Below are 16,042 nucleotides of genomic sequence, written 5' to 3' on the forward strand. Positions count from 1 at the left end.
AAAATCTCTGAAAGAATTCCGACTGTCTCAGTTTCTATCTGTGTATTAAAACCCAGTTGTATGGATTAACAAACGGATTAGTTGTTAAAAATTGCCATCAGATAAATAAGCCCGCCCATAACAAACATTATGCGGAAAGTTTTAATAAAAAAATTTCTGAAGAGTAAAATGAAAATTATTATATAATTTTTTTTTAATAAAACGTCCATTATCCAGGTAATCCACTTTCCTTAGAAATCCGACGTTTTACCCAGCATCTCTGAGAAACTTCGTTCGATATAATGAATAAACAAGGGCTTCGTTCATTTTATAGCCTGTAATATAATATACTTAGATAAATGTATTTTGAGATAATATTTTTGATGAAAACTATCATAATTAAACTTTGTCTTTAAGGTATTCAATTCATTAGATTCCAATGTCAAAAGCGGTTACTGCAAAATAAAAAATAGAAATGCTTTTAAACTTAGGCCCTCCTTCCACAGGGATACGCAAGTATCCGGTACTCGACTATTGCAGTATCTTGGCGACTACCACCATATAACTCGCCGCGACCATCCGGATGAGGTTGTCGCCACTCACATCGAGTCATCAGACTTTAAAGATGGCGTTACTTGTGTCACACACTTTCAAGCAAAGCGTGTCCCTTAGATTTTAGATCAATGTTGGAAATTTTGGGGATCTGATGAGAGGCACGAAATGAAAGTCGGTCGTGAAGGTCACAGTGTTTATTTGTGAGTCAGGTAGCCGTGATGAGAGTTGACGTAGGACTGGTTTTGAATTCTCCGGATGCAGGCGGTGATGTGCTGGTCAAGCGCGGGTCAGTGAGTCGACGCCGGGCGCTGGTGACCGGACTCGATGACGGTCAGACACTGGCGAAGAACGTGGGTCTTCAGGTACTCCAGTGCTAACGGGAAGGCCGAAGGTGCGGTGGATCTTGTAGGCGGTTGAGCGGGAGGTGCATAGATCAGTGAGGATGCTGCGTGTTCTCGCGGTGTTCATGGTGCATAGATGAAGCGCTGGTCAGATGCGCTGGAACCAGGGCGCTATGATCCGTTGTAGCGCTGGCCAGGGACGGCGGCCGGGGCCAAGGCGCTATGATGATGTCCCGATGGAGTCCATAGTTGAGCCGGGCGGAGCCGGGAATATTATCCTAACGCGCGAGTAAGAGGTGCGCGGGATATCACTCGTTGAGCCTTGTTAACTGACGGCTGATTGATGACTGATTGACTGCTCGCTGCGTCGGGCTTATTTATACGGTACAGCCGACGGCGACAGTAGGTAGGTGAAATCGCAAATAAAACAGAGACACCCGCTCAGTCTGGGCCTTTCGGGAACTTTCGGCGGCGTCGCTATCATGCATAGGCAATAGGCTAGAACCTTCTAGCGAGTTGGCGTAATGTGCCAGACCAACTTGCAACGTATTGTCGTAGGTAGGTCGCGTTGTTTACAAATAGTTTTCGGTAGTAATTTGCAAGTACCTAAGTAGGTCGAGCTGTTTACTATTAATGAGTTAATTCTGGATTATTCTCTCGACGCCACAACATAAAATAATGACAAGTTATTAAACATAAATATACAGCAACTGTTTGATGAGAAAGCATTCTAGTTTTGACATTTTGAAAGAATTCATTCTAATATTTATATCAAAACAGATCTAATATTATAACACTAAATATACTGTTTGTGAAAAGTGATGACAATACTTAGAATAACAATAACAGCAGGACAGGACAAAACAAGAATATTAAAACTAAAACATAATATAAACAGAAGGCAGTTTGTGCTCAGAAATGAGATCTTCTGAGCAGACGTTTTGAAAGGTACAATAAGGAGGCAACCGAAACCAAACAATTACCGGAAGTTTTGGAAAATGGCTTATCATAAAATATTGAAAAAAAGTTAAGATTTATGAATGATATATTCTTCTCTATTATACTTTAATAAAGTTGCCATTCGAGTCTGTTTGTGCGCTTAGTTCTTCTAAATTTGATAGGGTTTTCATTATCATTTTAAAAAATTGTTCCGAAAGTAATACATATATAATTTTTTTAATTTTATTTTATTTAAATGCCCATAGGGCTTCTAAGGCCGTGTTAACGAAATACAGGTTACATAAAAAAATATCAGAGTTATCAAAATATGTTACATAAAATATAAGAGTTAAAAAAATGTAGGTATGGATACAGTACAAATAAGTGAAACAAAAAATAGAAAATCTGCCAAAATCCTACAAATCAACCATAATGATAATAAGAAAGTGTAACAATAGTTTACAAATTAGGTAAAAATAGTTCGCACATAGGTACTTCGTTTAAAGTTTGCCAAGTTCAAATTATTGTCAAATACATTTATATTGTTTTGTTTTGTTATTCCTATAGATTGAAGTTTTTGGATCAGTACTTTGTGAGACACTTTATCAAAGGCTTTCGAGAAATCAGTATATATACAGTCAACTTGTTTATTTTTTGAAAAAGACTCCAATATATAGTTTTGAAACAGTAGTAAATTTGTTGTAGTTGATTTACCTGTAATGAAGCCATGTTGTTTGTCATGTATTAACTTTGTTAGTGTGGGATATATTTCTTCCAAAACTAAGGATTCAAAGATTTTGGGTAATACAGATTGTATGCATATTGGTCGATAGTTTGAAATGTCAGTCTCGTCACCTTTTTTAAATATTGGAATAATAGCTGGATTTCCAGTAGACGAGAAAATATCCAGAAGATAGTAGGTGGTTAAATAAAATGGTTAGTGGTTTAGACAATACGGCGGAGCACTGTTTTAGGAAAATTGACGGGATGGTGTCCGGGCCTACAGATTTGTTTATGTCTAAGGAACTTAGTTTTTTTTTGCAAGATTCTTCGGTGATGTAGCAGTCTTTTGAATGTGTGGTTTTTTTAATGTGTATGAAGGAATATTTTCTTCTGGTGTTTCATCACCATAAACATTTTTTAAATAAATCAGAAAAAAGATTTACAATGTCTTGCGTATTGTTGGCGTATTTTTCGTCCATGTGCATTTCTGGAGGATAGTCTGTGCTGTCGTCGTTTATTTTTTTAATAAATTTCCAGAGATTGTTTGAGTTTAAGGCTGTGTTCTCGATAGAATTTATATATGTTTTATAACAGATTTTAGAGAGATCTTTGCATTTTTTCCTACTTTCACTGAAATTTGTATAGTCGATTTTCTTCAGATTTTTTGAAATTATTATGAAGTATTTTTTTTTGTTGTAGTGAGGCTATTAGTTCTGATGAGAAGTAAGTTGGATATGTATGTTTTTCAGGAGTAAATAGTGGTACATATGATTTGGTAGTGGTGGAGAATATTGAATAAAGGTTTTCTAAGGAATCGTCAGTATTAACGTCAGACAAAAAAAGACCAGTCAACATGCGAAAGATGAGAATTTATAGATTCAAAATCTGCTTTTTTGTAGTTTCGGCTTGACGCCACATATATTTAACTTAATATAAAGAGGGGGGTGATGGTTATCAGAAAGTAACAAAGGATAATTACATTTCTCAATGAACAATTTAGGAAAATTTGATATTGCTAGATCTAGTAAGCGATCATTTGTGTTGTATATAAAGTTATGTTGTAAAAGGTTTAAAAAAATTGTCATATCTAAAATCTCACGTGCATTATCACTTTCGCTTTCATTAACAATGAAACCATTATCACTTGTTTTCCATTTTAGGTTAGGGAGGTTGTAATCCCCGAGAATAATAATTTTAAAGTTAGGGTATTTGTAGAGTAGATTTTCAACGTCTTTAGAGTGGCTTCGATAGTTTCCGGCATCAGATAGTGGCGGTGTGTATAAAGTTGCAATTATTATCTTTTCTACAGTGGTATTAATTTGTACAAATATTTGTATTATTTTTTGTTTTGAGTTTTCTTGACATCAATTTCTTCTTTATTTCAATTAGTACTCCGGCTCCCCTTGTTTTGGAACTGGATTTAGAGTTTCTATCGCAGCGAAAAATTTTGTGGTAGTCCGAGTTCTGTTGATTTTATTTCCGAGTCGAGCCAAGTTTCTGTCAGCACATATACGTCGTAATGTAATGGTGTAGATATATTGTAGAACGTAGTTCATTTAATTTGGTGCGTAGTCCCTGCGCGTTCTGGTAGTATATCTTGAGTTTGCATAAAACATGTATAGAAAGTAGAGAAAAGTTAAACAACGCCGAGTACACGTCAGCTAGTAGTAACTAAATGGATGATTGTCGCTACTTATCACCTGTGTTTTGACAGCCTCCTTGGTTTAGGACTAAGGCTCTTGACTAGCAATCCGGAAGTCGCAGGTTGAAATACCGGCGTGCGCAGGTAATTTTTCAATATTAATTTGTGGTTCTTCACAATGTGTTGTATTATTCACAACAATGCGCAACACGCAATATGGCTGCTTTTCTGAGTATTTTTTTTTCTTATTTCTAACAAGTCATCTCTATTTGTGGTAGGATTTTTTGAGATCGAGGAGAGTGGGAGGGGCAATAGATGTGGAAGAGAAAAGTTGGAAGGTATCTAGCTATTCTATTTCAAGTAATATTTTAATTCTGAACAGTGGTTTTTCACCAAGGCCACACTGAGAGTATCTACCACTCTGGAAATTTTCAACTGATTTTCAAAGCTCCATAACTTACGATGAAAACGGTATTAGTGAACTGAAAAAAAAATGCGGTGACATAAAATTTCAAATAAACGAAGCTTTTTAAATACTTATATCTCACCAGAGCGTATTATTCCATGTTTCTTTCTAATAAAATTTTCCAACCGCCTTATTTCATAGGCAAGTACTAAGTAACTTCCCATTTCCAAATATTTGTATAGTGTGCTCCACAAGTTTTTTCACTCATGAAAACTCAATAAATAGAAAACTACAAGTCAAACGAAAATGAATGTTTATATTAATGAAAGGGGATAAAAGACTTTACTTTTAAGTATGCTGTTTAAATACTTACAATCGTGCCGCAGGCAATACTTGAATCTGAGACTGACTAGAAGAATATTAACGACCCGATTTTTGAGATAACTTTGTAAAAAAAGTCAGGGGGTGTCAATTCTGGGCTGCGGAGGGGGGGTCATGGGATGTCACCTCTTGGTAAAATATGTTTTTCAGGGAACATTAAATTTATTTCACCACCGGTATAATATGAATGGATGTATAGTAAGTTGCCCCATTACTCAAATCCTGGTGTTGTACCGATGGATTTCTGTAACTTCGGTAGAAAATATTCTGTCAACATCTTGGTAGAGCATAATTAACATAAACAGATTTTTCGCGTGCATCATCAAAGAAATAAATTAATACCAATAATGCCATTTGGTTTTCCTTGCTCCAAAATCCAGATGTTTTTATTAACTTGCCCGTTCAAATGAAAATGACCCTTGTCCGAACACAATATCTTGTAAAACTGGGGAACCTTTTGAGAATTGTGTCCACGAATATTTTCTGCACCAATTGGATTTTGTCAGGGAATAAATTGTGAATTCAATTTTAATAATCAACGTAAATTCGGGCACCGCCAAAGCAACTAAAACCCTGCGCGATTACAAGCTCTGAGCTTCTCGTACAGACTCGCTAACTTGCGCGACATTCTCATTGCAACTCCCGTTCCGTGGCCGTCCTGTTTTTTTTCTCATTTTTGCATGAACCGTCCGCATCGAACTTATTGATTCATATTTCAATTAAGAGGGCGCTTTCCGTGTAAAGAATTCAGATTTGGGTAACATCCACAAAAAAACAATATTTAGTTTTAAAAGAATCCGACAGAGGTGTCACTGTCCGAATTCGTATTAAGAATAATTTTGGGGATTTAATAATTTAAATGACGGAATTAAATTACCGACATCTATTGCCATTTTAGAAAAACTAACCCATTTTAGTTAGCACCGAACAAATTAGAACAAAAGTTGAATTGAAGATGGTTCTCAAAATATGGGTTTATTACGGATTTAATTAATTAAATATATTTTTTAAATTTTACTTTACTAAAATACTACATAAAATACTTTCATAACTTTTATAAAAGTTAATTTATTACTTTTATAAAATCAATTAATATTTATATATCAATAAGGTTTTTCTTATATGGTTATCTTTACGGTTTGGTTATGGTGTCCGGGGGTAAAGTGCTCAAACTTCAGGAGGTTATTCTAAATGCTAGTAGAAGTAAAAAAGAAATGAAAATTTTTCGAATTTCCAAATTTTTTCCACAAAAATTTATTTTCCGTAGAAGAAATTGTTTTTTCTATACAAAAAATAAACCTTTTTACCCGAAAACTATCTTAAAACGTTGGAATTCCAAAAAAGTTTTTCTTTCTTTTTAACTTGTACTATCAAGTAGAATCACCTCCCGAAGTTTGTGCACTTTACCCCGAAATCTTGTATAATATGCGTAATAAAATATTTATACACATGTAATATCTACTTTTTTTCATTTATATAAATTATATAGATGCTTACATTTTTATGCTCATCAAATTTATTATATTATAAAGATAGATAGAAAGACCCTTAGTGCCTCCTAAGGACTTGCAAATCAGAAGACTTTTTTGTTATTATTTATTTATTCATTTAAACAATTCAATAATTATAAAGAGTAATAAAACATGCATGCAACATAAAATTACATTCTAAAATGTGAAAGGGGCTTTATTTATTAACATTTTTATGAAATTACTACTTTTAATAGTTTAAGCTTTCAGTGAACATTCAATTTTATTTTTAACTTCTCTAAATATTATTTGTTTAAATTGTCAAATATAATTTAATTACAAACACAAGTTTCACTCAAAATGAAGGATTGGTGGTTCCGAAATGTTCCCATAAATACGGTGAAAGAACCCTAAAGTATAAACTTATTACCCTAAACATGCTTCGAGCAAAATGCGGATCTGTAAACCTTATCGTCAATCTGAGCAAAACATACCATGAACGTCAATATAGCAACATATAGTTTCATTAAATGCTGAGAGATCCATTTACAGTCTCCAACAAGCAATACTGGGGCACAACCCTAGAAGCAAAGCTAAATAATTGGAATACAGAAAGATAAAAACACACCATTGTCAAAAATATCTTCGCCGTAAATGATTAAATAAAAGTAGATTTATTCAGGAAGGCAAGCATTACGGTGATCGATGTTAAAAATCTAACATAGCCCTAGAATAACTCCAGTATCTTTAAGAAACCTTTCTCTTAAACCTCAGAAAAAACTTTTCGTGACAGTTAGATATACCACTCTACAACAAGACCGCGTACGGTTGAAATTGTGAAACCAGGTCATAACCGCCTCAACCTTTGGAAATATTGTAAAAACAAAAATAAACAAATGGACTTTCAATCGTTAAAACTTTATAACACAAACAAGACCTTTTTAAATGTACAATCCATCAGACATGGTGTCAATAATGAAATGAAAGCTCTTAATCAGTTGTTATCGCATCTTGGTATTATCATGCCAAGTGGCTTATGTATTGATTGATAATATAATTAATATTAATATTCCATATTTGGCTTAGTTGACGACTGTAAAATTTTTAAAACTAAGTGTCCATTTATAGCATAAATTTAGAGATCAATTGAAGAGTTAATACAGCAAAAGAAATTTAACTTCTTTAAACTCGAAGGAGAAGGATTGTATTCTTACATACGTTCAAATGTAAGAATACAATCAGTCGCTTCTAAAATTTGAGATGATATCGTAGGGTTACTTCTTTTTTCTGACCTTTCTGAAATAACTGTAGGGAAAAGTACAGATGTTTTTTTTTAATGACTGGTGGTTTGCGAATTGGTAAATTTCTCGCGAGGCGAGGGTCTACCAACTCAGGCAAAACATATTCCATATAAAAAACTTGGAGCTTATCAACCATAGTTTTCCTCCAAAATTCATCGTCCCGTTGAATCATCTCTACTTTGAGATCGTTTTTCTCACCTGACCATATTCCGAAAATACAAATCTCTCTTTTGGTAACGTGAAGTTGACCTTGGACCTGAAAGAAAGAACAAATTTGCTATCATTAAAAATAATAATGTATTAACTTCTGCATAAAGTAATCATTATGAATGTTTGTCTTCAACTATTTACAAAAAAACCCACCTGAAAGTACCAATCGTGATTCTTGTTGATAACCAATTCTTCTCCTTTGAGTTTATAGAAGTTAAATTTATTTTGTTGTACCAACTTTTTTATTAGTTTTGAATTGAATGCTATAAATGGACACTTAATCTCAACAATTTTGCCGTCGTCAACTAAGCCATCAGGCGTAGCACCTAAATATGGAATATCCTTAGAGTAATAATATACAAGAGACCGTGCTATGCGAAATGTTGTAAGTGGTTTTGGACCAAAGATGACCAAAAGGCATTTGGTCTACAAACTGATGCAGGGTTGTCAAAAGTTAAAACAATTAAGTATTTTGTCGTGAGTCGTAAATAATCAAATGCAATTTCTAGTATATATATTTTAATATATTACATTATAAATATGAACAATTAGAAAGTTATTATCATGTGAATAAAATTATAAAATAAATTTCATTTCCATCGAAAATTAACCTAACTCTTCAGGCCTCGACAGTATTTTTTCAGAGAGTCGAAATATTTCCGTTTAGCAAAAAAATCCAAATAAATAGAATATTTCTGAATGTATCCGAAAACTAAAAACTGTTTTGGAAAGATGATAAAATACGCTTCCAAATGTTATAATTCAAAATAAACATAATTTTTTTAATATAAAAATTTTGCATGCTAACATAAAAAAATTTTAAAAATGGCAGACATCACAGTATTTCTAATTCTCCTAGGTTCTCCAGTGGTGACTGGTCTAACATGTGAGAAAGTAAGATATCATTAAGATATTACATTATTTTACCGCCAGATCGGCTAAGCGCCTCTCTGAAAACCCGTTCACTATTTGTACAAGTTAAAATTACGTCATCTGATGGATAAACTAATCTGACACAGGCGGGGAGGACACATTTGAGTTTGGTATAATCTGAAGATATTATTCTGTATTAGTTAAAAGTAAGTTAGTGGTTTATTAGTCAATAGTCATTACCAAATATTTTTTATGGTGGTGTCAAAGCGGATGAAAAAAAAATCATAAAAACCTTTTGTGTAACCAAGGGTACTCTTAAATTAGATTGAGGCACCGCGAAATCCGTTAGACGGACCTTTGTTTTCGTTGTGTCTAAGTGCTCAAATGTGCGGAACAGATTGCACTGTGGTATTTGGGAGTCCAATTTTCCCGATTTGTTGCACGAATCCATTTCATTAGCCTTTTTTCATCCTTTAGAAAACTGTAAATAGTTAAATATTTAATACTAAACCAATTTCAGCACAGCCCTGAATTTTTTACAACGAAAAAAAAAACAAAGACAAAAATTATTCCGTCTCTGTCCATTTACCAACAAATTAGCGTTCATATTATGAGAGAGAAAGAGACAGAGATACATTCAGATGCCGACTGAAATAGGTAAGTTGCATTATTATAATTTAGCCAAGATTTCTTGTTAGTTAAACATATTAAAAGTGCATTAAAACGCATACAAAACGGATGTTTATTATATAGATACAAATAGTGCAAGGATTGTTTATATAATGGTGGAAGTTACTTGTGGTTTTGTAGTTAAGGATATAAAATATTTGATATCAAAGATGAATACAGTGAAAAACATGAATTCTTTAATAAATACCTGTGAAAACTGATTTTTTTTGTTCCTTTCGAGCTTCGGTTGAAGCACCCATACATAGCACATATAGCCATAGCGTTTTTTTTTTTAAATTCGCTCAATTAACGTAAAAATATCAATATGTTTGCACTTTTGAGCCTACGCACGGATGACAGATCACACTGGTGTGAACTTCGCCCGCTTTAAAAACTCGCTTCATACCGTTTAGACAGTATGTTTTTAACAGAAATTGTTTGTCTCTGTTTTTTGTACGTTAATGGAACCGAGCTAAAAGGGAGAGCATTATTTTGCGAGTATGTCAACGATTTGTACAAATATTAGTGCGGTCTCTTGTATATTATTACTCTAAGGGAATATCACAATCAATAAATAAGCCACACTGCCGTATGGTAATTCCAAGTTGCAATGACAACTGGTTTAATGCTTTCATTTCATTATTCACACCATGTCTGATGGATTGCACATTAGAAAGGTCTTGTTTATACAGTAAAGCTTTAACGATTAAAGGTCCAGTTGTTTCTCTTTTTTTAATAATCTTTCCGAAATTTGAGGTGGTTATGAGATTTCTTCGTAATTCCAGCCATTCACTACAATCGCGTTGTAGAATGGTGTCTCTTTCTGTTATTTTCCTTTCTTCTTCAGATTTTTTAAGATTATTCAAAAACGTTTCTTTTAACTGCTGGAGTTGTTCAGGAGCCAAGTCAGGTTTTTGACATTGATCGCCATAATGTTTGTCATATTGAACAGACCGTGATTTGTTAAACAATTTACGACGAAGACATTTTCGGTTCAGGAATTTTTTTTTTATACTTCTGTTTGCAAATTCTTTAGATTTGCTAGTAGGACTGTGCCCCAGCATAGATTTGTGGAGGCTGTAAATTGGTGTCTTGGTATTAAACGAAACAACTGCGGCTGAACAACGGCTCTGGTAAGTTTGTCGAAGACTATAATTCACTCTTTTCCCCCCAACAAATTTCGCTATTATATTGTTAAAGGATTCAACGCGATTACTATCAACATCATTGATCAAACTTCTTGCGTTTGATGCAACGGTCCCAATAATAAATTGTACTCTACACCATAAAGTAGAAGCAACAAGCTTTTTGACGAGATTATCATTCTTTTTACCACTCTGACAATAATGATTTTTGCAATTTTCATGTTCCACTGAACGCGTGATTATAACTGTTGCTGACGTCTACGTACAAGTTATTAATTCTGTTTAATAAGTTCTCAGATCCTTGTTTATGCTCTCAAATGGCGTGACAAATCACCTTTCTTATGGCCAGTATCCGTTGTGTGGTGATCATCTTTTGCTGATATAAAGGATACTTTGTGTCTTTCGTTAGAGCGGATAATTTGTTGCACATATTTCTAAGCAAATGATTGCGACACTCAATTTTTTCGATGGTGTAATTTGGATACGGTCTCGTTTGGATAAGCTTATGATAATTACTACTGTCGCCATCCGCTATTAGCCGCCCATATATCAAATTATAAGATGAAACTGAAGTTTTGAACCCTTCTACAAGAATTTCAGCTTCCATTCCTGTTGAAGGTCCTGTGTAATTCTTGTAGCAAGCATGTTCTTTAGGTAATATTCCTTGGTTCTCAGCCCTTGCACAAATGCAACAGTATTTATTTTTAACTCCGAGGTATAAAACTTCTCCAAATCTTCTGCCGATAATTGTTGCCGCACCGGAGAGGGCGGTATAATTTTTTCTATATGATCGCTTCGACCAACAGCCATCCGCAATCACGTCTATCACTGCCACTACGTCCTGCAGAGAACCTTCTTCGATAGCTGCTTGACGTTCTCGTTCCGCTGCGACTTCCATGGCGACTAACGCGCATTTTTCCCACTCCCTTGACACTAACACATTTTTCTTGTTGAACAATTTTTGGGACATTGGGGTATGTTAACAGCCGTCAAAAGCTCGTAGAGTTGAGCAAGTCCAATTCCTGCAGGAGTCATCCCTGATACTGCTGCTACATTGACATCCATTGTATGTTTAGGTTTTGGGTCGCATGTGTTGACTGTAAATTTAGCGCGACACATGTTACATTGAAACAGTATTTTGGACATAAGGCCAAATCTTTTCTCAGATATGACAACAAGATTTCCAAATCCGCATCCAAAAGGAGGATGGTCCAATATGGATTTCAATTAGTCCATAAAATAAAAAGTGTCGACGATACGTTTTTCTTGTCCTCCTTCGGCTGTATCATTTTTATCTAACCTAGAAAAGCAAAATCTGCGTTAAAAATGGAAACCGATTTATGAAAAAATACATTGATTTGGATGCCAATATAAGACTATTATAAACTTTTGAATGCTTGTATTACTGAAGATTATTTTTTTCTTATGAAGCAGATATTCTTTTTTCCGATGAAGCAGATAGTTTGTAGATTAATAATTCATCTCTTTGGAACATAACGTTTATCGATGGTAAAATAACAAACATTAGTAAAATTGATCACTATAACATACATTTTGTCAATGCATTGCGAAAGACCACTTCGGTCGATAAATTTCGTGTTTATGGCTTTGTTTTGGTTCTTGTTTACGTAGACACGTACATCAGATAAACTGTAAAAAAAATAAAGTAATAAATAACAAAATAAATATTTCACAACACAATAATTTCATCGAAAATCTTAAATCCGTTTCATCTTTCTACATGTTCTATATTCTCCTTAAGAGTATAATCCTTAGGTAATGCCTTTTCAGATTGTTCGTGGAAGCTAGAAAAAAATAAAATCATTGATTATAACTGCACTTCAAGTGACCTTTTAAATAACAGTAAAGGGCTCAAATGATTTTATTATTACCTCCGTGCTTTAACATCTTTACAAGACTCGGGCAAAACATTCTGGAGCGGAGTATAGATTTCACATCTGAAACATAATTAAAGAGTTTATTGAAAATAGAACACCTAGGTACGGTTAATCAAAAAACGTACAATAAAGTTAATTCTGGGTAGAAATTGTACAGTTGACATTCTGGACAGGTTCACTCCCTCCTCCTCAAAAAAGACCCTCTATACAGCATTCTCAAAGATGACACAGGCTCTGAGAGAAATTATTTTCTTCAGGGCCTTCTTCCGACATAAAAAAGTATTTAAAAATATCATTGAACTAAATTAAATTCCCCACAGTTTCAGAACTTTCAATAGCTGTTTTCGTGCACGTTCATTATTTTTCTGGATTCCACGTTCGAGTATTGTTATTTGAAACAGATGGCCCTTGGATGGCCCATATATTATTATTACATATTATATTATGTTGCAGTGTCAATCATTAGAGCAGATGTAAAGTGACGTATCGCTGCCTTAGGTCTTGTATGTTCAATAGACCATTTAGCAAATTTTACAGGAGACTTTTTTTTTGTTTTTACAGGCAAATTCTAAAAAATTCTCGATTTTGGTCATTTCGTTTAATACATATGTGTAACAGGAAATTATTAAAGATCATTTTTCGAAGATTGAAGCTATAATATGCCCATATTATGACTTTAAAGGTGGACGTTGAACATGGCTTGAAAATTATAAATGATTATTTTGGATATTGAACATATCGTCTGGAGATTGAACAATTCGGCTCCCATAAGTTTGAGGTATTTTTTGTTCAATTAGCCAATCAGTGGTAAATTGTATATACAGGGTGATTTTCAGATTTCAAATACTTTACTTTTATCTTAGTTAGTAGTTTACTTAAAGTATTACTTTAAAATATATGAACAGAGTCCTTGAGTTGATTTTTCACAAAAACTGCTCTATATAAACCATCCAATATTTTGGAAGTTTGAAAACAATGCTCAAGTACAAAGGTACCTTCCGCTAATATACTACTATCGGTTGTCGGTGCATGCGTGATGTGAAATATTCTTACATCGTACGTATTACGGCCTCCGTGGTCTAGGGGTACTCTTGACTAGAAATCCGGAGGTTGCGGATTCAAATCCCGGCGTGCGCAAGTAAATTTTATTTTACTCATTTATGTTATTTTCACAAATTATTAATTTAAAATAACATATACCTAGTCTATTTGCGGCATGTTCCAGAGAGGAAGATATGGTGTAAAGACCACCATAAGAATTGAAATGGCTTTAGCCGTGTTTGGTGATCAGATCTGAATAGATACTCACATACTATCTCTCTTCTCCTTCATCCTCCTTCTTCTCTTTCTCCTCTCCACCTCCTTCCCATCCCCTCTACTTTCAGCCTCACAATATACTAATATACCCCAATTGGGGATTCCATAGTTTCACTGGCTCCAGATGGTTGGGAGCAGTTGAGACTGTGTGCGGTATTCCATAAAAAAAAATCCCGAGTGATGCGTAAAACTATTAAAGTTCAATTTTCAGTTGAAAATTTGTTTTATTTTTATTGTTTCGTTACCTACATTTGATAAATGTAATTTTTAAAGTTAACTTACTTTAGAAAGATTTTTTCTTTCGGAAGGTCTTATTTGCCGTGAGCTTATTATTTATGTTGATTATCGTGACTAAAATATTATTTTTTTAAATACTTTCAGCTCGTACAATCCTAAAATTATAATATCCCGCGATTTGGGATATGGGTGTGCGCTATTTAACGTTACATTTATTGTTGTTAGTCTTTTGCCTAGTTGGTTTTATTGTAGTTCCTACATAAGAATATGTTTATTGTTTTTTATGTGACTAAAAAAAACAAAAAATCAAAAACTTTTAATTGAATGAATTCAAAATTGAAATATTTGGACTTCGTTTTCATCAGCGATCTCAGCAGTAATAACGGACTAAATATGTGTCGTAGATGTCTTTCAATCAGACTATGAGGACAGTCGACTTTTTGCACATTTCCATGTCCTGGCTCTTTTGTTGTATTTCTTGAATATGAAGTTTTTATGCACTAATATAATTTATTAATACTCATTTTAGGTAAAAGTCCTATGTTTGTAAATAAATAATTGAATAAATAAACATTAAATGAAGCATCCTGTATATTTGCCCAGCAAATTCAAGAAGTACATGTAAAATATGGTGAAAAAGCCTATAAATGACATATTTTTAAGACTTACCTTTCTACTTGAACTACTGTTATAAGGTTTATTGATTCTGGAGTCGGTGAAGTCATTTTTTAGTTCAATAACAGTATAAATTCACAATTAAGCGTATTTTTAGTGGAACAATTTAGTTGTTAGAAAACAACTAAAAATCAACATGGCCGCACATTTTAACTGGCCGGCTCCTGATTGGTTGAGAGTGGAGATTGAACATTCAAGACCTCAACCTTCTGCGGGATGTTGAACAAATATCTATGAACTTTAAAAAAATATTATATTCATAACTTTGAGTGTCTGAATGTTCAATATCCAGGAGATTGAACAAATAAGAAGTGAAACATTGTTCCGTGAGTGGATATTGGCACTCGAAAAATGCTTAAAATGTCACTTAAAAACCAAAAAATTTGGTTTTTTTTAGCTTCATTAATGCGCAATAGGCTAATGAACATATTGGCATTCATAACTCAGTTTTGCAAAAAATGGTCTATTGAACATACAAGAACTAAGACAGCGGTATGTGTTTTTGTACATAGAAAGTTAATTCACAAATAAATCACGATCATATAGGGTAATCCTCAACAAACAAACTAAATAAATAAAAACTTACCCCGTAATTTCTAATGCATTGGAATTAGTTTTATTTCCCAAAGTACGTATTCTGAAAAAAATAAAATAATATTTTTTATAACTTTTTACTACACAATACATAAATAAAAATATGAATTACAAATGTTTGTAATAAATTATCGTTTATAATAAATATAAGCTTATAAATCAAATATTGAAATTTTTTCTTCTCACCTATTAGCTTGCATCATGCGTTGAACCCTTTGGAGATATATAGTTTTCTTTGAAATACGAGATGTCTTCCACTTATTTCCCATCTTTGAAAAAACAATATTTATGAACTGATATACTTTACACGCTTAAAATTATCTTTATAGGTTCAAATATTTGCACGTAATCGCACGTCTGTAGATCATAAAACGTTGAACAACACGTCTGCTCACAAAGCCGTCGAGTTGGCGAATGAAATTTTGCAATGAAAGATAATGTTAATCTTCATGTCGGAGCGAGCGCGCTATAATAAATGTGATTTAAAAGTAATAAGCGTAAGCGACAGTTGTGAAAATATTTAATAAAACACGACTTATTAACAATATAGAAAAAATTTCTTTAAAATTATCTTAAGTAGCATTTAAAGAAGCAATTTGAAATTGTTCATACCTGTAACTTGGAATATAACAGAAACACATGTGTAAATAATAATTTTTTGTAATTAACGTTTTGGCACTAAATATTT

General features: G+C 33.5%; 2 long non-coding RNA genes and 1 pseudogene across 2 annotated transcripts; all 3 read right to left on the reverse strand.

The window, feature by feature from the left end:
• Positions 1-967: 967 nt before the first annotated feature.
• On the reverse strand, positions 968-11,603 carry LOC149425637 (uncharacterized; annotated as a pseudogene).
• Positions 8,832-9,967, reverse strand: LOC149425638 (uncharacterized). The gene is made up of 3 exons (XR_016304134.1): positions 9,697-9,967; positions 9,112-9,300; positions 8,832-8,996 (listed from the first exon to the last, which is right to left on the reverse strand). It is a non-coding gene; the product is annotated as an uncharacterized LOC149425638 (long non-coding RNA).
• A 722-nt stretch (positions 11,604-12,325) lies between the features above and the next one.
• Positions 12,326-15,602, reverse strand: LOC149425639 (uncharacterized). Its single transcript, XR_016304137.1, has 4 exons — positions 15,541-15,602; positions 15,347-15,397; positions 12,526-12,591; positions 12,326-12,438 (listed from the first exon to the last, which is right to left on the reverse strand). It is a non-coding gene; the product is annotated as an uncharacterized LOC149425639 (long non-coding RNA).
• Between the last annotated feature and the right edge of the window lie 440 nt (positions 15,603-16,042).

This window comes from Hesperophylax consimilis, chromosome 2, assembly GCF_061612785.1.
Source record: "Hesperophylax consimilis isolate HC1 chromosome 2, BYU_Hcon_1.0, whole genome shotgun sequence".
Taxonomy (NCBI): Eukaryota; Metazoa; Arthropoda; class Insecta; order Trichoptera; family Limnephilidae; genus Hesperophylax; species Hesperophylax consimilis.